The sequence below is a fragment of the Photinus pyralis genome, unplaced genomic scaffold, assembly GCF_008802855.1.
Source record: "Photinus pyralis isolate 1611_PpyrPB1 unplaced genomic scaffold, Ppyr1.3 Ppyr1.4_LG3a, whole genome shotgun sequence".
Lineage (NCBI taxonomy): Eukaryota > Metazoa > Arthropoda > Insecta > Coleoptera > Lampyridae > Photinus > Photinus pyralis.
In genome coordinates, this window is record NW_022170509.1 from 4,601,574 (window position 1) to 4,625,906 (window position 24,333).

The following is a 24,333-nucleotide window of genomic DNA, read 5'->3' on the forward strand; positions in this document are numbered from 1 at the left end:
TACAGATACACTCTGGACGAAGAAAAGGCTATCAATTATTCTACAGAAAAAAAGTCGATGCATTTAAAATGAGCCTTGAATTATACGGTGCTAGTTCTTCGTAATTTCAGTGAAACCGGCGAATGGATGTCGGCTAATGTTCATAATATGGTGCCTTATTTTGTAGGAGACAGATTCAAGGGACTTCTGTCTCATGGAGAATGACATTTTAGAGCCGCTATGTGAAAACTTTATCGATTTCTCTCAGATAACAACTTACACGCTCTACATCCCTAAATAATAAACTGACTCGGATTTCTACAGTTTGGATTAGTGGTCATAAAAATTAAGCGAGAAAATTAGGTCTTATTGTAACGTAAATTGTAATAGCGCATTACAATGGATAAAGCATCTTCATAAGGTTGAGCGCCATAATGTGTATGAGTATCAGTTTACGACTCAATAAATAACTTTTATGTCTACCTATGTTAAAACTTTATGTCAAATCTAGTGTAGACATAATGGGCACTTTGAAAACGTGCTGTTTTCATTAGTTGTGCTGTACTGGGTGTAAATTTTCAATTTATGGCAAAGCGTTACGGCGAAATGCCCTTATCGGCTATTACCAAATCGTCAACAGAAATGAAGCTACACTTAGTGCCATTTTATAGATGTCAGCCGTTTGATATTAATCTTAATATTAATCTTCCATTTTTTATTTACAAGTTTTTTATTTCGCGTGAATACCTAAGATACTCTTTAAAGATGTCATTCGATATTTATTTATTTATTTTTGATTCCACCAATAATGCTCAAAGTTCCTTCACAGTTGCCTTCTTGGCAATTTAGCAATAAATCGCTTCACTAAAGAAGAACAATCAGATTTTTGCCTCGGACGAAGCACTTCCACTTAAATGGCCATGCCAACAAAACAAGTAAAATTGCAGATTGTGGAGTAGAGAATACAATAAACTAAAACACCTAATACCTTTTCATTCTCCAAAAGTTACGGGTTGGACCGTACATTTTCGAAAATGCACACGGTGATTTGCGTCCGTTACTTCTGAAGAATATTTAACAATGCTTTCGAGATTTTTTTAACTGAAATTTCAGCAATTTGAGGTTACAACTATAGGACATGGATACGGCAAGATGGCGCAGCCTACCATACATTCAACGACAGAGCTGGATAGTATTCGTTTTGTAAATACTTTTTAGTATTCAAATCCTTTAAAGTATTCAAATACTTTGTAATTAAATACTTTTATGGAAGCAGTATTTGTATTTGTAACTCAAATACTTTCACAAATATTTAGTATTCGAATACTTCGCAAGGTATTTGAATACTTAACTTTCCTTTTTTTTTACCAAAAATCGACTGCAGCAAAATTTCTCGGGAAAAGACTTTTTCTTATTAATTTTGGTGCGTAAAATCCAAAACAATTCGTACTTTTTCGATCAGACTTCTCAATCAAAAGTTATGGACTAGAAAAGAAACCAATTTCGAAAGAAAATTCAAAGGGCTGTAGCTTTTGAACTAGTAGCCCAATCTTGGAACTGTTTGAAATTTTGGATTCTACAGGCCACATTCTATAAGAAACATTTTTTTCCGGGTCGATCTGAGACAATTTTTTGTGAGGGCCTCAAAAATAGGCAGTGTACAACCTTCCTTTTTTACCAAAAATCAACTGCACCAAAATTTCTCGGGAAAAGACTTTTTCTTATTAATTTTGGTGCGTAGAATCCAAAACAATTCGTACTGTTTCGATCAGACTTCTCAATCAAAAGTTATGGACTAGAAAAGAAACCAATTTCGAAAGAAAATTCAAAGGGCTGTATCTTTTGAACTAGTAGCCCAATCTTGGAACTTGGAAATTTTGGATTCTACAGGCCAATATCGGTTTTAGAGCCATTTGTTTACGTCACGTTCCTTTTTGTATAGCACTTAATTGTATCCTTCAACATATGTAGGTAAAAATGTCGCATACTGTTCGGGTGTGTACACAGAAAGTTGACATTCATTTTTAAAAGTTAATCGAAATAGACTTTCATTCTTATTTTATTGTTTAAAATAGATTTTTCTATTGGGCACTTTACAGTTAATTTAAATTTTAAAGGAGACTCTTGCCTTTGAACTTCAAAATTTTGGGTTTATCCTCCACGACAAAAGACGGGGTAATCAACATGCAATAATAATTATTAAGTATGCGTGATTGGTAATTGTAATCCAAATCACATCTACATCAGATTATCTTAACAATTTTCGCTTCTTACATACTGGGAGAGACAGTTGTTTAAATTCTTTCGTGACTAATGGGTAGCAAGATACATCATCCCCAATACGTTTTATGAACAATGCTAAGTAACACATTCTCTCCCAAAATCACATGTACTTTCGGAAAAGTAAGACTGCCTGCAGGCTTACAATTGTATAAAGCATATGTACCTACTGCCAATGAGCCGACAACACTGAATAAATACCTACAATCTGTGGTAGAATTTGTATTTTTTCTCGAAAACAGTGATAATAAGGGAAGTACATTTTGTTTTCAACGCGTTTACTAACCTTAAGAATGTATTATTTATATGCCACTTAATGTCTCGAGTTCTTAACCACTCATGAAATACACATGTACCGTATCCCACAGTTTTCTTCCTCGTAGAGTGTGAAATATGTGGTAAAAGGGTAATCGAAAAATATCTCTGTAAACGCTAGGAATGGGAATGGCATTGCGAATGCATTAAATAAACAGATCCTTCAATGTTGATATTTTGCATAATACTTTAAGCTATACGTGGTTATTCCATGCCAAACAAGAGATCTTTGCGAAACTCAAACGGTGAGTAACCCTATAATCAGAGCTGGCAAGTCTCTAAAGTATCTTAACGGGATAATCGATTTTCTAGTTTAAGGATACCTCTGGGTTTAAAACTTCATTACTATACATTCTCTTTATTTGCGCATTCAATTCCAACAATGGTTTAATTTGCTTAACATTCTTTTCCGTAAGAAATCTTTTCTAATCTATATCTAGTTATCATAATGTAATTTAGGTTGCAGTCACGTAATTTCATCTGGCAGTTTCCAGAAATATTTCCGGCAGTGTTTATGTGGAGAACATTTTCGTACGCTCAGCAACCCCGAATAGGAAAAATGAACCTGCCAGTTGTATTTACTAATTAACTTCCATGCTCATGCAATCCAGCCTAATCTAAATAAGTGATAAAAATTCCCATTTGAATTTATTCATATATAGTGACAATTAACAATACTGTGGTTATTAAGCCTCAAATTAATCTGCATATGTAGGTTAGTATACTTAGAACGTTGCAAATCCATTGAAGCTGTGCGGGAAGTAAGTGAGCACTTGCGATTTTTGATTATTCAAGCGTTCCTATTGGAATAAGTAAAAATGGTACTGAAGGTAAAGCTTCTAATTAAATGAATTGTAGAATCCTATCGAAAAAGACTTCGCAATTCAAATAGAATGTTCAGGCTCCACAATTCAATACGCCTACTAAATCCTACTAGAAACAAATACCACGGAGTATGGTGGTTAATACTTACGAAGATACCATAGGTAACTAACTAAAAAACCATATCATAGAATGTGGCAAAGCAATAAATGTATTCAAACAAAATATCATTTATACCATCACGGGTCAAAGTGCAACGTTATGTCACAAGTTTTTAAATGAAACCATAACCTATTTATTGCACTAATCGTTTAAAAATTAAATTGGTTTCTGATCTGTACCTTATCGAGCCTACTATTGAACACAGATTACCTTTTTTACATTAATAATGTAGGCCTGATACCAACAAACTGGTGCAAGTTAAAATTGGAAAACCACCGAGTGTAATAGGGCGCCATGTTTCAATTTTGGAAAACGAGTGGAGCTTTGTTTACCTCAGAAAAAATCTTATAAAATATTTTCAAATAAAAGCTCTAGCGTAAATTCTTTTGTGTCTTAGACAACTTTTCTCTTTATTAAATATCAAACCTGTCCTAAAGTAAGCTTTAACTTCTGAAATGTCAGCGTGATGAAAGTGATAAAATTAAACCAAAAGCCTTTAAAAGCGTTTCTAACTAAACATTCACCTTAAATTGCACTCTGTACTAATATAATAAAAAGTTCATCACAAAATAATAGCCCAATACATAGAATAGAGGAAATACAGTAAACATTGTATGATAATGTGTGTGCACTTTTAAGTTAGTCATGATTAGTGTCACCGAAACATGATTTTTTTTCCTCTCACAGCAAACACTTTTTCAAACTGTAATAAAAAATATGTGACCCGGTAAAAATAAAGAAGTAGATGTCGATTTTCGATCTCATAAAATATTTTAGTTCAACTGAACATCCTCGGAAGTGTAAGTGGCCTGATCTTAGAGAGTAACTAAATGAATGGCACCCATACTTATAAATAGTGAAGGCAACACAATCCATATAAAAATTGTGCCAAAAACATAATTATATTCCTAATAATGACGCATTTACTAATCCATTGAAGGAAAATTACAAGATTAAAATAATATGTATGGCGCTAAAATTAATCAGTGTTGGAATTGGATAATGGTCACTAGTATTTAGATAAAGGCAACAACCTCATATGGTTTTCCTGATTGTAATATATTAGACAATTTCAAAGACAATCGATTTCGAATAATTTCAATCTCACTTTTCTTTGAGGTACAAAAATTTTTTTTGGGGCGTAACCATTGCATTTTGAATGGGAAACTGTCTGTCCTGAAGCCAAGTGCCCCCGTACGGCTAAAATACCTATAACCTCAAAGCGCACGAGATCGCAATTGCTCTAAATACATTCAGACCGAATTGATACGTCGAGCAAGATCCTTAAGTTAAGGTGCATTTCGAGAAAGGACGCCTCGGGTAATTAAGCGTTTTTAACGTAACAAACCGTGAAAAGCTCCAAAACTGACTAGTAGCGCCTGGAAAACGAACATAGAAAGGCGCACAGCATCCGTTGCAGCTTTTTCTTCTACTCCGAATCCCGTAGATATTAGGAGAATGTTTTGCCCATAAATATAGTAATATTTGGATGTACTGCTAAAACGACATAATTGGTTTCGCATCAAATTGATTTAGCTAGCAAGTGACGACGTGAGCATTTAAATGGAGCACATGAGTTTATTTCAGCGTCTTTGATTTGGTTACGCACCTACGTGACACATGTCCTGCTTAACATTTCCTGGCAAATAATTTCATTTTATTATCGTAGTTATTGGCAATTTAGCTTTACGGTTGTAGGTAAATTTGCAACGTGAATTGTGAATCATTTGTTTTTAAACTAAAATTGCTTTGTGCGACAGGGATATGACATGGAAGCTTGAGGTCAGTTGGAGTATGATGTGTAGAACTTCTATGAATTATTCACAACGTTTGTTATACACATACACTTTCAACGCCGTCATTATATAGGTATTGCATATCTCAACGTATAAATGGGAATACGATATAGAAATCGATCGCCCAGAAATACAAAATGCATATAGTTACTATACCAACGAAAGGGTTTCTTAATTTTATATAGGTACCTACACTACATACTATACACTAAATTGTGTAAGTTATTTTATATACTCGAATATGTGAATAAGTGTTTAATTGAAAAGGTACCATATTTGTGGCAAAGAGGTGAAACCATAAGTTATTTCGTAGTGCATTCTGGAGTTGAAAAGTGCGTAATAAAATACTTTTTGACATAATAAATAATAACAGTGTTGCATGAATATATACAATTTTTGTTTCAATAGGGGAATATTTGGTATAGGTGCTCCTTTGAGAATTCCAATACGTATTTTTGGATACCTATAGCGCCTTGTTTAATTACGCATTTTTTATGGTAATTTATAGACTTTGCTCGATTTATATCACCGAACGATGCCCAACATTTTAACTTATTTTTTGTGTAGCTTGAAGCTATGATTAGTAGTCTTTATTCAAAGGCTAGAGGTGTACAGCTCTCCGCCAAATACAACAAAGATTATATCGACAAATCGCCCACACTGTTATAGTGAGACAACCCGTAAAAGAATGACACGCTATGCGCAAGAACAATACGCATATTTTTACATTATTTCATTTGTCTAAGGTAAATGGGTAAAAAGAAAGGATCTCAATTAGCGAGTAACAGGGAACGCGCGTTGAATAGATTCCATAAACTCGAATCACGTTTCAAAATAGACAGTAGGCACGGAGTATTTTCGACCAGCAAGTACAGATAAATTAAACTAACTTAATTTTAAAGCAATATAAAAAGAAAGAAGACAAAAAACTAAAGATAACTTACAATTAATTTTAAATAGACGCGATGTATTGCAATATAAGATACAAGATGTTAGTGATCCTGCAACGAAACGAGGCCTATTGTCAAGGGTTGCGCGAACTTATGATGTTAACTGATATTGAAGTCCTTTTACGTTTTTACTTAAACCTTTAGCTCAGGTGTTATGGTTACAAAAATGTACCAACCGATATTTTAGAAAAGTGGTTGCTAGTTAAAGCACAATTACTTTTGATAGAGAGTCATACAAAACGAAAGTATCTTGTGCAAGGTTAGTAGGTTTTTCAGATGCTAGTAGTATGGAGATGGCAGCGGTAATATACTTACGTATAGAAATTAATAACACCTGCTTTATACATTTAATATGTGCTAAGACTAGGGTAGCTCCATTGAAATCCTGGACCACTCCAAGGTTAGAACTTTGAGCTGGGTGTCTCTTGTGTAAACTATTAGTTCCCACGATAGAGGTCTGCAGGTCATTTATAAACATGACGAAACCCACTTGCTTTGTAGATGCTACTACAGTGTTAGGTTGAAAAAACACACCTCCATATAAAATTCATGAAAACTGCCCATTGGAAATTTGTGTCTTGCGATCTTTGGTGAAAAGGTCCAAGTTTTCTTTTGGAAGATGAATGCCGATACAATTTTGAATACCAACTTCCATCAAATTTAGCGGAAACAAAGAACATACCGGGATTAGAAATATCATCACTAACAACGAACATTGATTATAGGAAAAAAAGAATACAAAATTTACCGGTAAATGATGCTATCCGTATACAGGGTGGGCCGCCATTAGTGTGTAAGTGGAAGATTGTGGGTTTATTAACGCACATGTTTAAAATGCATTGCCAGCGCATCTTGTAGGACTCTTTAAGTCTACAAGTCGAAGAAACGGCAGAAAAAAGAAACAAACGCGCATAAGGTAGTTTATCTACAGCGAAAATGGGCGACAATGGCTTCAAATGGTGATTTTAAACCAGCCATCAAGAATGGCGGAAAAATAAGTGCCCCGATAACTTGGAAACAGGAAAATGCAATAAGTTTACCCAAGATCCACGACGTGCGATCGATAGGTGCATATACTGGCAGCAATATATTGTGATTGTAAACGATATATACGTAGTTGCACAAGACCTATTGCTCTTTTTGAAAAAGAAGCACTTAAAATGGAAATTGTTACGGAAAGATAAAAATCCAGCAAAATATTTCCGCACTGAAACCTCCACAACCCCGCAGCCATTCAAAGGCAGAATAACCTTTCGTTTGGAGACTCATTTATTAATTAACTCGAACAGTGAAAGAGCCCTCTTACTAAATAGTGGTGGGTTACACTGGCACGAGGAGAGAAATCAAACGACCACATGTTTCTGGTTCTATTATTTGTCTATTACGAAATGAATGGGCACATTCACCTCCCATCCATAATAATGCATTGTATACCTATTATGTACGAGTATATTACCGACAATCGGTATAATTCAGGTATTCTATACAATGCCTAGGGAATGTATGCAATTTCGAGTCTGTTGAGGAAATATTCATAATGGCTGGTCATTGTGATAAATTTGGAGTGCATTTTCTTTTAAAACTTAGGGGAAGGCAAACTACTTCTGATATCATCGGGTGGGGCTGTATAATAATTTTTCCTGCCCTCAATTATACACATTACCTAGGAATTGTATAGAATACCTGAATTGTACAGATTGCCGTAATATATACATACTGTTTTTATTTATTTTCCCAATGCAGATACGATTCTTTTAAGATTATGTTAAATCATCTAGCTACAACTTTGCTGTAGTTAAAAGAGAGATACAACAAAAGAATGATTGATCGTAGCGTTGAATTGGTATGTATAAGAATAAACATTGATACTCTGTGTTTCGTGAATAATTGAATGAAACACAAAGTATATAGAATCAATTGAGCGCGTACTGATATGCTGGCAGTGCTCGGGAATAATACACGATTTTTGACTTGAAATAACATCAATAAACTCGCATAGCCCTATGGACATCCTGTTATGAAAAGTGTCTGAAACTGACTGTGAAAAACGACCACATTTTCAATGCAGCTAATGAGTGCAAAGCGTTGGCATTTCAAATTTATTTCTCTTTAGTTAGACGCATTGTTCCATTATTGTTAGATGCTGCGATATCAGTACTTTATACTCCATCCAATCAGTCCCTCTGTTGAATTAATTAAGAGTTAATTCAATATCTAACGCCAGTAAGAGTGTGACTACAGTTGCGAAATCAGAACATACTCGCAGGTAGGTGATATAAAGGGTGAATAATTGAATTTAGTTCAGCTTCACTATGAGCGTAAATAGAATCTGGACAAAGCGCATTTGTCAGAAGTCAGTGATTTACAATGAAAATGAGATTCTGAAATGTTCTCCTTTGACAACTTAAAAATGAAGACTTGTCCAAACCCTGTGAACTTAATTGACTTAATTCCTTTCTTTTAGCGGCGATAAAAAATGGCATGTTACATAAATGAGAAAAACAAATTGAGGGAGACACGCAAAAGGTTGTTTTACACAGTCCCTGAGAGAAAACCTGATCTGCGAAATGATGGGAAACACCTTACTCAAGAAATATACAGAAAATGGCATCTTGTATATTAATTGGTTATATGATTGAAATGCCAGGGGCTATGTATTTTATGTATCAAAGCGTAATATATTTCTTTTTTGTAAGTATGTGCATACATTTGCTTAACATCTCAAAACATCCCCACATTGCGCGTCGTATTATGAATGGTTGAAACTGAAAAGATTTTTAAATAAATTTAAATAGGGCTGCGCGTACTTCGTCACTTGTAATGAAACTATTTAAATAAATTTAGGAATATATAAACGGACTAAGCTAAGCTCTCTCTTGATAACAATGTGGGTGGTGAGAGAGTTGGCCCGCTGCCAAATTCCTTCTCTCAAATCCTTCGACGTCAACCCATGCTGGAGTGAACACACAGATCGCTGAAAGAACATAATTTACTTTAAACGAAGATTTAAATTTTTATCAATGTATAAATGATATATCATTTTACAGCTAAATATTGCATAAGAAGACGACGTGGAACTGGGTTTTTCGTGCTTCCATTATTCCCAAAGTACTCCTATAGTAACACAAGGTACAGTTATTGGTATAATAGCGACTTGCTTATCCAAGTTGTCTTAGGAGAATGAAACCTTTCATTGAAAGCCAAGTTGATTTGCACCACACAAAGTTTTTAAAGGAATTGGTTACATCAATTTTCATGCCACACATCTAAATGCAACATAATTAGCAATAGATTTTTAATATTAATATTAAATAAGTAATTCTCCTTTTAGGAATTTTTAATTGACAGTACCGGAATGCACGATACTTTCGTATGAAACCCACTCTCTCCTTGAATGAACTATCTATATTACAGATTTGCAGATTACACTACACCTACACGATAATCTGTAATTATACGAAGTAATACATTTTACTTCGGTGCAATTTCAGTCACTGGGAGTTTTTTCGTTCTTAGCCAAAGAATTGATACCGTTACTCGCAATTTGCTAAATGTCCTCACTCATTTCACCACACTACCTTCACCCATTTCCCCTTCTTTGCTCAGATTAGTTGCATCAACGTACTATGTCTTGGGTAACTCTTCCTCTTTATCAAATTCACTACAAGTATCCTACCAACTCCTATACTTCTACTTAGAAAGGCATACTCACGCACTGCAATTTTTACCTAATGGGGTACGCAATTGAACATCGATATAACGAGGTGAAAGAGGAAAGTCAGAAAATGTGAATTTTAGAGAGTGCAAGTGGGTTACGGTGGTGGTTATACTGACAGGAATCTCGTAGGAAGAATTAATAGAAGAGAAAGAAACTGCGGACGCGGAACGGAAAACAAATTCAAAATGATAAGGAAAACCAACGAAATCCTAGAAAATCCAAATGAATTAGAGTGGTGGTGAATTAAATAAACAGGGTTTCCCTACAGTTACTTAATAATACAATCATCCCCCAATTACGGTTACGGAGAACATTCAATTATAATTATCTCACGTGGTGGGAATTATTACTTACTACTAGGTATAATAGAAGTAATAACTAAACCGGAAATGAAGTAATTAACTTTCAATCGTTAAAGTTGGATTAAATTCAATCCCTTTAATTTTTTTTAATTTTGCAGTTCCTTAATTGTTATATTTTCGCCGAACGAACTGTTTCAATTTTTGCTTTTGTTGGGGATTTATTATCTACATTTCGTACAAGAAAAATACCCAAATTAGCTGGCTGTAATAAATGAATCTATGATCTACTAGTTTTCACCACTTTTGTTATTATAAAGTCATGGTTGACAGCCTGTTCTATATTTCTCGTATGAACCTACTTAAATGGGTGAAATAGAAATCATTAACACCAAGAAAACTATGTGATGTTTGTGATAATTTAGTAAAATGATAAGGTTAAACAGAGTACAAATGCAAACCAAACGTAGCCGCTAGAGAAGTTAAAAAATATATATTTTTTCTTCATTAACGGCCAAGCCAATATTATAACATACTTCTCAATAACAAATTTTACAGGTTTTTTTTAAAATTATTATTAAAGGCCCTTCCGGGATCAAGCCCATGATAGTCCTACCTGTTTAACAATAAGGAGATAACACTGGTCACATAGACTTCACGCAAAGGAGCCTGTAATACTATTTTCCCGTATTTAAATTTACATTTAAATTAACGTTGTCCTATAGATGATGGCAATGCCCATTGTCAAACTATTGCCTACTTTACAACTTATATGATATCGCATTTCTCCACGTTTTCCTAAAATTTCGCTATACACTTCATTTCTGTTTTCAACTCTAGTATTTAGATTCCCTGTTACATGTTAGTATTTCCTTGCACAAAGAAAATGAAAATGGTTTAGATGTGTCTCGAAAGCGAAGAGACGTGTAAGAGAAGATGTTGGGGATTTGTCTGCATCAGAAATTTATGAACAGGAGATGTCGAATTAATTTAACCGGGGTTATGAATTTGTCACAGCCTCCATTGAATACGACGAAAAGAACACTGAAGTACTGCCCATGAATTAATACGCGACCCTTGGACATCAAAAGAAATTAAAATTCCTGAAGAACTAACCAGCTTCAACGATGGTACAACAGTTCTAATTCTGGATGAAAACTGTAAAACGCATTGTAATATGTATATGTACTTACGTAGCTGTCGGTCTTTCCAATAAATACATATTTTTTGTATACGTGCTCATCTTTTGAAAAATAGCTCAACTAAAACTGCAATAAAAAGGCTTTCAAAATACTGGACAAGCAATTCTCACCTTTATCGACAGAGTGACATCACCATTATGAAAAACATTTTGAAGGGGTAACTATGCCACTTAATTACCCTGGACGCAAGTGTCCATCCCAGAAACAAGAGTTACAAAAATCACATATTCTAAGTAAAAAAATTATGTCGAAATTTTCGCCGTTGAATTAAAAAGGAATCAATTTTTATAAAAGATTGGAACATTAAAAAGCTTCTCTCCCCAATTATACTGAAAAATCCTGGAGACAATTAATTACCCAACACGCGGCGACGTGGAGGCACAAATCAAAGTAATTCTGCGACAAAAACTTTCACTTTTCGGTGTCCTACTATTAAAATTTATGAGTATACATCTCCTCTGGAGCGCTATGTAGCAATAAACACATTGCATATAAAACCCTAGAACGTAACGTTTTGGAAAGTATACGTTTCCGACTTTCCGTAAACGTAATTTGCATACTAGAATCCATTCATTTCTTGAAAATTGATGTTCTAAGGCATCTACCCGTACCTATATCATTTACTTCCCATCAAAGTCTACGAAAAGGAAGCTAATGTGGCGGGTAGAATATCCAAAAGATGCTATAAAATATGAAGACTTACGTCACGCAACCTTTTGTACAGTTATTGATGATCGACTCGCTACTGTTGGAATTTTTGTAATAGAAACACAATCTGCGTAATAATCCTCCGCACCGTTGGTCTTTTAATCGCAACCGCATGCACTGCAACCGCGAATACGATACTTATGATGAAAAGAATAATCCCTGTACAATTGATACGAATTGGCAATTACATACTTTAATTTTTGCAACTCCAATAAAACTAAAAGCTCATACATTCTCCACGATTCTCATAATCTCCACCGACTTCCATTAACTCTTGCCCTGTAACTATAAATTTCGTCAAAGAGCAAACTATTCCCGCACATAAATCCCTCTGCGCCTAACATCTCCCTAAATCTATTGGATCTATAATTGAAGTAGTGCCGTGCCGCACAAGTAGTAATTGGCATAGTAATATTAAACAAAAAGGATCTCCGAATCGTGTAGATCTACATAATATCACAATTTTCTCGTGGACTGGTAAATGGCCGCCATGCATCATAGTGACGTTCGTGTAACTTCCAACTTCATTTTGAGGTTGAGAGTTACAAAATAGATCAATATAGAAAAACTTACATCATTCATCAATGTATAAATTCCACCGTTGTCATTTTTATTCGTCATTATGGTCGAATGAGATGAAAAATGCGCTTTTAATATGTGAAATAGGATGCCCGAAGAAATGCATGCAGCAATTGGAAGATGTCTTGAGATTATCAAGTCCTTCCGTAGTCTTCAGTAAAAAGTCAGTAATAACGTTCTTTCTGAAATCGTCGGCGCTCACATAACGAAATAAACGCCAGATTTTGTTTTTATATAAAATATACGTCTGATGGTCTAATTAAAGAGAAATGACAACAGAATGGAAATAAAAAAATTTCTGGTACACTAGTATGAATAAGTATGCGTGAGTGAATAAGCCATGTTTCCGTTAGGTATGTATGTCCAACAGTACCTTATTTTCCGATTACGCTGTTTTCGTAAATTGCGGGCCGTTTTTATAGCATCTAACCCACTAGCTAGATCAAGCCGATTGGCTTATTAATTACCACAATTTCCTTTTCATTATTTGTGTTTTTTCACATTTTCTGTTTTTCTTTGGCTGCTTGATTTAACCATAATTTCGTATAGCATTCTTTGATGCAAAGATGGACTCATAAGGTTGCAGAACAACCTTTTGGAAAAGTGAAAACGCTAAAGACTGGCCTCTAGTTGCATCAAATTTGTAGTTTGAATGTACAGAAATCCCGTCCTCCGCATACCAACTATTGCGTCTCCAAGTTCCTCGCAATTTCAATGCAAGAAAGAAATTATTTCGTTAGCGATAACGTTTTTTGTCTGAAATTTAATAAATAAAAACACCGCGTTATGTCTTTCTGTGTATTAACAGAGGTTATGTAAAAGATCAGCATCTGAACGATTTTTGTCTTATTACAGAGGAATTTTTAAATTAAATGAAAATACCTTTGTTGTGACATCGTTTAGAGACGAAGGTAACTCAATTTTAATTAAACCTAAAATAACCTTCCTCCTTCTTACGTACACTAGATTCATCAATTTTTGGTTGGAAAACTGCTGTAAAAAGTTTTATTCCAATCTCTCAAGCAGCTTTAGTAGAACGTTTCTAATCTTAAAGAATAAAACTTAAAGACAGTAGTTAAGTATAAGTTCGACCGATAAATGAGTTTATTCAGTTGGGCCTGATTTAAAATTTTTAGTTTTTATTACGCGCCATTAAAACAAAGTTGAAAAAATTCACATCTGGAATTTTAAACAGCACTGATTAAAGGACGCGTTCGGCAGTAGGCACCTCTCAAATGTCCCGGACAAATTACATGAGATTGAGGTTTAACTACGAGATGTGCACACTTTAATCTCCAGTAGGATGGCATGAGAGAAAGACATAGAGAGCGACATTGCTTTATTAATCTCCTTAAAACCTCTAATAAAGTGGCATAAGGACGAAGGGTTGCGAATATAATTTGGTACAAGATGGAAACTAGTGACATCGTGGAAATTTCACATGAAAGCAATGCGAAAACACAAAAAAGTTAAAGCTGCGTTTTCAACACATGGATAAGTTTGGATAATACTTTAAAGGAGCTAGCTCAACCTGAAAAGGAATAGATAGGTAAAGTGTTTAGAAAGAAGACTACACGCTTCGCCACATATTTTACAGTTTGTTACTGAAAATCCTGGTATTTGAATAGGGACAAGCCGAAAGGGCATAGTACGTTAAATTGCAAATTAACATCTCTTCCCATTCCTATAATTCGATTTCCTTGCGAACTAATTTACACGCATACCTACATACTTTTGCTGTGAACGTTTTCTGTACTAGGTACCAAATTGGTATAGAATCTTTGCTACAGGACAGAAACAAGCTGTACTAAGGTGGAATAGAGGGTTGGCTAACTTGTATAAATCCGTGTAACAATTTTCATTCCTCCTGCTCTAACCCTTAACATTTTAAATTGCATAATATGGCAGTGACAGACCGCTGGAAGGGCGTTCAGACTCTGAATTTGGAATGATGATTTTTTTTAATTTGATAGTTTAGTTTACAAAATATTCCGTATTAAAAATGCAAATTCCCTTTTTGTTTCCGCCATTTGACTTCCATCGATAAATTGTTCTCTTGTTTAGATTTTAAAGGTTGTGGTCACAGCGCTAAGGGATGAAGAAATTAGTAAGCTTCGTACAAAATCTAAAATTGACGTGTCTGAGCATCATTCGGTTCTTGTCTATCTGTCCTTGTGTCAACATAAACAATTACTCAATCCTTGTAAATCACCTCGACTTCGACCACTCAGTACTTTTGGTTTCCAAAATCTTTATTAATTTATATCTCTTATAAAATGTTAAATTCTAAACAGTATCCCGCAGGAAAGATTTCTTTATTAATTTTTTACTCTGATGGCAATAATTGACACTGAAGACTTTCTGAAGATCTGGATTTCCCTTTCCAGCTGTGTTATAGAAATGCGCCGATGTAAAAACTTATACAAGAAAGCATGTCGTAATGCGATTCGCAATATTGTAATTATAGGGGCATCCCGGCTTCATTTTTTATTTCTAATCTACAATGTACATTAAAAATAGGAAGACCCGTGTGTCCTCAATTTTTATTTGCGAATAAAATAAACCCAAAATAAATTCTTGAAAAGCTGTTTTTGGTCCGAATTTGAAACGCTTCAGTCTAAATACGTCACAAACCTACAACCAATCACGTAGAAGTGAGCCGGCAACCTTGTGTGAGGGTCTGACGTTTGTCGGATTTGACGTTTTAAGAGGCATGTTTAACTGCATCCAACGCGAAAGTGAACGAGAAGTGACAAGTGCCTGTGACAGGTGACGCAAGTTACAACTAACAGTCCCCTATGCATGCCCATTAAGATCTATAATTACCTACCAAAGACCATTAAACACTTACCTTATTACCCGTTTAAAAGAGCAAAAGGGAGATACCTTGTAGAAAACCCATACTATAATTTAAATGAATTCTTTGCCAGGTCAACTCCTTAATTCCAGAATTATTATTACTAGTTTATTACTTATTTGTTGATTTTTCTATTATGTGTATGACGAATGTATATGTAATCTTCAATTTACTCGGACATAATAGAGATATTGATTGATTGATTGATAATTTCTAACAGTTCCAAGATTGGGCTATTAGTTCAAAAGTTACAGCCCTTTGAATTTTCTTTCGAAATTGGTTTCTTTTCTAGTCTATAACTTTTGATTGAGAAGTCTGATCGAAAAAGTACGAATTGTTTTGGATTCTACGCATCAAAATTAATAAGAAAAAGTGTTTTCCCGAGAAATTTTGGTGCAGTCGATTTTTGGTAAAAAAGGAAGGTTGTACACTGCCTTTTTTTGAGGCCCCGAAAAAAAAATTGTCTCAGATCGACACGGAAAAAATTTTCTTATAGAATGTGGCCTGTAGAATCCATAATTTCAAACAGTTCCAAGATTGGGCTACTAGTTCAAAAGTTACAGCCCTTTGAATTTTCTTTCGAAATTGGTTTCTAGTCTATAACTTTTGATTGAGAAGTCTGATCGAAAAAGTACGAATTGTTTTGGATTCTACGCACCAAAATTAATAAGAAAAAGTGTTTTCCCGAGAAATTTTGGTGCAGTCGATTTTTGGTAAAAAAGGAAGGTTATACACTGCCTTTTTTTGAGGCCCGAAAAAAATTGTCTCAGATCGACCCGGAAAAAAATTTTCTTATAGAATGTGGCCTGTAGAATCCATAATTTCAAACAGTTCCAAGATTGGGCTACTAGTTCAAAAGTTACAGCCCTTTGAATTTTCTTTCGAAATTGGTTTCTAGTCTATAACTTTTGATTGAGAAGTCTGATCGAAAAAGTACGAATTGTTTTGGATTCTACGCACCAAAATTAATAAGAAAAAGTCTTTTCCCGAGAAATTTTGGTGCAGTCGATTTTTGGTAAAAAAGGAAGGTTATACACTGCCTTTTTTTGAAAAAAAAAAATTGTGATCGATACGGAAAATTTTCTTATAGAATGTGAAGAATCTATAATTTCAAACAGTTCCAAGATTGAGCTATAGTTCAAAAATTACAGCCCTTTGAATTTTTTTCGAAATTGGTTTCTAGTCTATAACTTTTGATTGAGCTGATCGAAAAAGTACGAATTGTTTTGGATTCTACGCACCAAAATTAATAAGAAAAAGTCTTTTCCCGAAAAAATGTGGTGCATTAACAGAACTGTAATTATGTAAACAGTTATTGTGAGCATATGATCGCATCAGCACTAGAACCTATTTTCTTGTTGTTGAAATACGCCGCCAAATATGTGAGTAATATATTACCCCAAATAGGTACGTGTGTATTAAAAAAATGTATACATTTTGCTGCTGTAATTAGTCACTCATAGGGACAATAACTTTAGAAGTGCTATAAACATTATATCTGGCACAACTTTAAAGGAGAAGCCTAATAAAATTTCTATATGAAGTGCGAAAATTATTTATACACGCTCTTAATTCGCTCCTTTCATTTATACAAAAAGCTACGATCAAACTGAATTTATTTGTACATGTCGACTACAGACCTGGAAACTCCAACGAAAGAATAAAATGAGAATATTTCGTTTGCTCAAAACTACTCATGCATTTGTACTAAATTTTGCTTACAAAAATACTTCCAGATTATATTTGGCCAATGCAAAGTAATACTCACTCTTAGATTGTGTAATTAATGTCTAAAACGCGTTCTTTCGTACTTTTAATTAGGCATACCGTGGAATTGTTGCGGCATTCCTAATGAGATTTCGCTGACGCCGTTTTAACATCGACATTTAAAAAATAATTACGAGATTATAAACTGAAAGATGTTTGGAAGTTGGGTAGAATTGTAGCTCCTCCGGAATTATATTCGCCGTCAAATATAAACGGTTTTCCAGAATGGCATAATTTGATGTATGCTTATGCATAGCACAATTAGGAAGTTATGCAACTAGTTTATGCAAATCCATTGTGTTCCCAAATTCTCAGTTTACGTTTCGGCCAATTCTTAATCAGTTACTACGTTCAGGATAGCTTTATTTCAAAAATCTTATTTATTATTGAAAACTTAATTGTTCAACAGATCGAGTGTATGGCTAAAGTTATAACAATAATAAACAATAATTTTAGGTTTATTTCCGTTTGGATACCAAGTAAAGTACTTGTGTCTGCGCTACTTATAATCACCGACGATATTTTCTCAGCAATAGAGTTGCCACAATCCAGGTGCTGCCTAATTTTTCAAAAGCGTTTGACACTCTTGATCACACTTTGCCTTTGGTCATCCTCAAACACTGCAGTTTGTTCTTTCAATCAATTTCACTTATAGAGAGTTATTTGACTAATCGTAAATAAACCGTCGCCTACAATAATAAATCCAAATATTTGGATATCACCAGCGGTGATCCGCAAGGATCCATTTTAGGATCTACTTTGTTTGCGATTAATACGTCAAGCATTGGAAGCTGTATCAAGGAATTACGTATACACATGTACGCAGACAACACCCAAATGTATTACTTATTCTTTTCCTTTACGTGACGTGACGTTAAGCAAGCATGCAGCAGCATAAACAAAAATCTACAATTGTTTGTGCATTTAATTGAATTACTTTCATAAAGAATCGCTTCAATATGTTCACTTCACCAGCCGTTTACATTTAATCGGACCAATTTTCTGAAGATTGCAGTGCCTAGGTTTGTTCAAGGGGTTTTCCTTAGTGTTTCCCAATATACAAAAATTTACGAGACGAATGCTGAAGCCGCAATCTTCCCATCAGTGACGTAACTCCATTATCTGCGATCCCACCCCAAACACTATTCATTCTTACATTCCAGTTCGACGGCTGAAGAATCTGGGAAAATCTATAGCACCCCGCTCCAACGCCTTTTTTTAAATAATAATAGTATTTATTTGATTTTACCATTAAAAGCATAAAGGTACAAGTCTCAAGTTGCAGTATTCAGTTATAAATATTGTGGACTGTGTAACTGAATGACGTTTCGAGCAATGCTGTTCTGTGATTTGGGGGCGTAATTAAATTCCTAAATCGTAAATTTAGATGATGAACATCGGAATGCTATATAAAATATTTTGGACATTTTTGAATTATTATTCTATGACAAAACAGGCAATTTGCAAGTACCTCCTGTTACTCATCCAGTTAGTACCGCTTTGTATACAGGAATGACGACAGGCTCCTTTAAAACATTAGGGAAGGTATTAGTTGTATAACTTACATTCATGACATGATACTTGGCCTGCTACTAGGTCGCCTATTGATTTAAGTATTACGCTGTATATGTTATCTAGTCCTGTTGATCTTTTATTTGCCATACTTCGAATTATTGAAATTATTTTGTTCGAAACTACAAGAAAAATATTGATTTACTGTTAACGATCAATGGATATCGTTCGGTATTTGTATTAATGGTATAACTGTGGGAAAACTGTTTGGAATAATATCTTTCGGAGCTTACACGAAATTAGCATTCAAAATATTTGCAATGCCATTACCTGAATTATATTCTCATTATATATCTTATTTATAGGTACCTTTATTGTTACGTAATACCTGATTAATGATTAAGAAGATTCCATTGTCCCCTAGTATCTCCCAACGCCAATGGGTTATTTAAAAAGTAGAGGGTACTACTTAAAGACCAATTGTAAATGAAACATAGTGGTTCCAACAAGAAATCTGCACAACCCTTTAACACATACATCAGTATTTGATCATCCCCAATTGCTGTTCAGCCATGCCTTTGGTAAGTAAATAACGGTAAATATATTTTATATTCAAAGATTTAACTGATTCAAACCCATTCGCCAAGTTGTCTGAGGAGGAGTGTACTTTCTACCATTACTTTTTTCCCGAGTTTCTCCTTATGCCTAAGACCACTGATAATTTCTTTATTAAACCAAATCTCAAACTTAGAGCATTTATTCACGTGTAGAGGAACCGCCCAATCCTTACAAAACATTATAAAACAGGATCGACTAATCACCTATAGATATCCCGTAATATATTTTTTTAAAATGCACTTTTGTCTGTATTGAAACAAGCTTTACGATTCTCTGGGTATTTCACGTACTCAAAATAGCAACGTAGCTCGGGTAGTGAGAATCCTCGCTTACCAAAAGTTCGTCTGAACGTACAGATTTTATGTTACAATTTGTTAAAGTCTGAATGGCATTTACTTGATATAATTCATTCCGTGCCATGAAATGCCTTAGATTAATTTCGATGACACCATAAGCTCCTTCGTTGCTGAAATTTCTAGATAGTATTCGTAGACCAGACGAATACATTTGGATGCAAGTAGTTTAGCTTTAATTTTAGCCAATCAGCATCAAATGTCCCATTTTCATTTTCGCAAACTATTGTGTTGCGATCCCTAAATACACTTCAACAAGTGAAATCCTTTAATCAGTGATAGCCACCTTCTATTGCCATTTACCCCGGAACTTGCTTTTGTCATATTCCGCTTTCAGTTGCCAGACGATGTGTGAGAAGGTCGAAGGTTTTTAAAGGTTTTAAAACTCTTAAAAGCAGAGCGCGAGAAGGAGAAACTATTTCACTCAGTCACTGATTTATTTGTTGGTTCCTCAATGTCATAGAAATTAATATTTCATGTTGCAATTATTACCTATTTCATTTAGAAGTCCGAGTCAGAGTCTTTCGATTAAGTGCTGGCATGTGATGGCGAAGGAGCTATATTTCCGCTTGGTATAACAGAAGCATTAAATTTAAAAATGAAAACTTCTAATTGGTTTTTTGTATGATTCTAAACCCTGACTTTAAATTTCGATTAATTTTTAATCGGCTCTTCTAGATGAATTTAGCACATTTCTATTCTGTGGAACCTATAAAACTACACTTGGCACTTCGCTAAAGTTGATTCGCCAAACGTTACCTTATAAAGCTTACCTAGAGAACACGTAAAATGAACGATCTTGTTAGCAATACTCTGACAATAAAATGTTCGACAACAAATCCCATGATAATTACTTTGTTCGCTGGTTTCCTTGAATTTCCTTCAAGTTAGCAGTGTTACTGTGTTCGGCGGTGTATTATTGTACTTACTGGCTGTTGCTCGGACGAATTCTACAAATAAACCAACTGTATTGTCTATATGATGACCATTTCCGTTATGCTAGAAATGCAGGTGCAAGCACAATGTTTAGTACATTTTCTTTAGAACCGGATTGAGCGTGTATTTGAGATGCTACCTTAAACCGGAAACTAAAGATTATGCTATGTGAATCTTTGGTACTGTGTCAATTCACCTGTGACAATATATACGGTACGCGTCTGGATACCTTTGACGTCGGAAGAATTCAGATTTCAGCGCATACAAAATTCATGTCTTCGTCTAATGTTGGCCTGAAAAAGTACGATAGAATATCACATAAGTTAGTGGACGTACAATGGCTGAATATGGCAAATCATCGTGAGTTAAATAGTGCGTGTTTTATCCATAAAATACTTCAAAACAAATCTCCTTCATATCTGCTTGACAAAATTCAATTTAGAACCTCCGTGCACAGCGTAAATACAAGAACAAAAAATCTCATTTCAATTCTAAAACAAAAAACCGCTCTTTTTCAAAGATCGTTTAGTTAAAATGCACCTAAAATATATAACTACCTCCCGTCTCCCTTCAGAAGAAACTTAAAAATAATATTATACCAACAGCAGCAACCTCAGTTGAGTTCTTAATATTTGTGCTGACTCTTTTCTTAATATGATCGGCGTTAACTTTTTTTTTACTAATGCTAATTTGTTTGATTTTTTTTCTTCTACATTTCACTCATTTTTAATTTATCCTATGAACTTTTTGCAATTACGACTAATCAAGAAGAAGTAAAGAAGTAGGGTTAAGTGGTAGAACTACACTACCATTCTGAACTTCGCCCTTTTGGTTTTTTAATTTTTAATTGTTTAATATTTCTTATTTTGTTTTTGTTTCCGTTATCCCAATAAATGACGATTAGTATTATGATTATTAAATTTAGTGTCTTGTTGTTTAACGTCTCAGCAAGTTTAACATGTCCATCCAACAGACTATCTAACATAGCATGCATAAGAGTATGGATCGGTCGTTACAGGACAACCCCAACGTCCTCAAGTACGAAGCGAAAGCAAATTTCATATTTATTGCGTAATTAGTGCAATCCCGAAATGTAACGCTAATGCCGGGCCCTTTACTCATCATCCGGGCTTACAATTAACCTATTCTAACAGATCGTTAAAGGATAACTAAGTACGTTAACCACATGTGGTAGTTAAAATTAAATTTGATGTGTTATTCCGTGGGCCTCCAGCTATTCATTAACAGAGGCATCTAAGCAACAATAACATACCTAAATTACACCGTTTTTAGATTTCTAACAAGTTCTATTTTCATGTATCGTAAAACTTGAGAAACACTATTTTATTGCAACACAAAAGAAACGTGCTTTGTATTGACATTAGGGTTTTGCTATCAATCAGTCTTTGCAAACAATTAGAAGCATCATTTTGTGGACGATTGATGAGCGATATGAAATTTGGGCAACATTAATTAGTTTCTAAACTGTCGGTGAAAGCATCTCTATGATCGTAATATACTCATTTACTTACGGAAAATTGCGGTTAATGCGTAGCCGGATCTAAGGACGATTTTTAAAGAAACTTTGAGTGCTTGGAGAAGTTTTTAGAGAAGGAGGGCAATAGAAGTAGCTAATATTATTTAGAAGTCATAAAACAATTTGAGAATGCTTTTGAATGTATTTCCTCAAAAGATGAAAGGGTTTCATTGGCGATTATTATGCTGAGGCCCATTGCTTTAATAATTGCCTTTAACAAACCTACAAATTCGAATTCAACTATTAATTACATAGCAGACTTGCGGTGCTTATATGAAATCCTTTAGTTAATAGAAGCAGTGTAAAAAATTTAAATTTTATTGCTGACGTAAATTTAAAATCCTTCACTTTCACACTTTTTACGCCTTTTTATCACTTTTAAAGAGCAAAGATCGGTTCAAATTGGTGGCATTTTGTCTCACTTTTTACATAGTCTTCAAATAAAATATAAGCTACTAATTCGAGCCGTTTGGAAATCTTTACACTTATTCCGTATATTTCGGTGTTTCTGCAAAGAATGCTATGGTTTTGGCGCCGCTCTGTCTCGTTGTAAAGAGTACGAATTTTTCTGACACGCCCGATTCGGTTAAGGTCTGAGCGTATAGTGAAAAACTTTAGCGTGAATTCAAAATTGTAAACACGGGGCCGCATGCAGCATGTTTTTATCTGTTCGCACTTCGTTAATGTCCCTTTTTATTCTCAACTATGCTAAAAACTTTATTTGCCATTACACTTACCGGCTTAAGAAGAATTTTATTTGTTACTGCCAATTAATTCGCAATTTATCCGAAAAAGTTCATGTACAATTTAATCAACTTTTTGAGCGTTGGTAATTGCAAAAGTCATCTAACATTAAATTTAATTAAACCTCGAATTAGAGTACTTTGTCTTTGTACGTTGTTTAAATAACACGGTTCTGAAAGCGTTTATTTGTTTGTTTAGCCATTTCAGCGTAAAACTTTAAGATTTAATTAAAAAAAACTAAGTTTACAGTAACGGGAAAACATATCTCGTGTTTTGGCACTGATATTTTAAGATACGGGAACACCGATACAACTACCCGATCACCGCGAAACGCGCATACTGCGTACTGCACAGACTCCCAAACTTTTCCAACCCCCTAAGCGTTTCGCTTTTCATTTCCGTTCAACATTTTGACAAACACAACAATAAAAGCGCTTCTCCGATTACGATCAATTGTTTACACACCGAATTTCAGTACCATAAAATTTAGCTTAGTAACACTTAAGTTTTAACTAATAAGTACATACACGTCTTATTACAAAAAATGAGTGTTTCAAGACATTTCCTGCTATATATTTAGAGATGCTTTAGACATTTCACGTGAATAATTTTATTAGTAAATCTCTTGGAAGAATTATTCTGAATTGTACGCATTAAGAAACTACGTACCTACACTGTTTTAATATTCAAAACAATAATACTAACGTCTTAACATTTAAACCCTTCCCTCTTAAATTGAGCGTGATAACGATTTATAAATGTAATAATGTCTAAGCTTCATGTCAAGAATGAGATGTAATCATTAACTTTTACTGGACCTTAATGTTTGCAAGTTTCCAATCTATTTTTTGTATATGGTACACTTCCATGCAATTATTTTATTCAAATGACGTAAGTGCTCTTTTAGCGCATTACGACATAATTTTATAATTCATAATACCCTACTTCAAGAAATAATCCCCTTTCTCGTTTATCACTGCTATTTGGTTAGAAAATCCTTTATAATCTCTACTTATCACACTGATAGTGTAGATGTACGTAGGTAACTAACCTTTTGATCTGTTGATTTCGATTATAATGCAAAATAGCTAATGACTAATATCAAAAACAGATTTGCAAAAATGGATCAAGGAATTCTACTCTACGTAAGTGCACTTTGTCTGCAGTGAAGGAAAAAAGCCAACTCAGTGTTAACGCTC

At 34.4% G+C, this 24,333-nt stretch overlaps 1 protein-coding gene across 1 annotated transcript in view; it reads right to left on the reverse strand.

The window, feature by feature from the left end:
- The window catches only part of LOC116165328 (potassium voltage-gated channel subfamily KQT member 5-like), a 345,213-nt gene extending 321,613 nt beyond the window's left edge, over positions 1-23,600 (reverse strand). The window contains exon 1 of the mRNA XM_031479671.1: positions 23,128-23,600. The gene's annotated coding sequence lies outside the window, so the exon portion shown is untranslated. The remainder of the gene's footprint in view (positions 1-23,127) is intronic.
- Between the last annotated feature and the right edge of the window lie 733 nt (positions 23,601-24,333).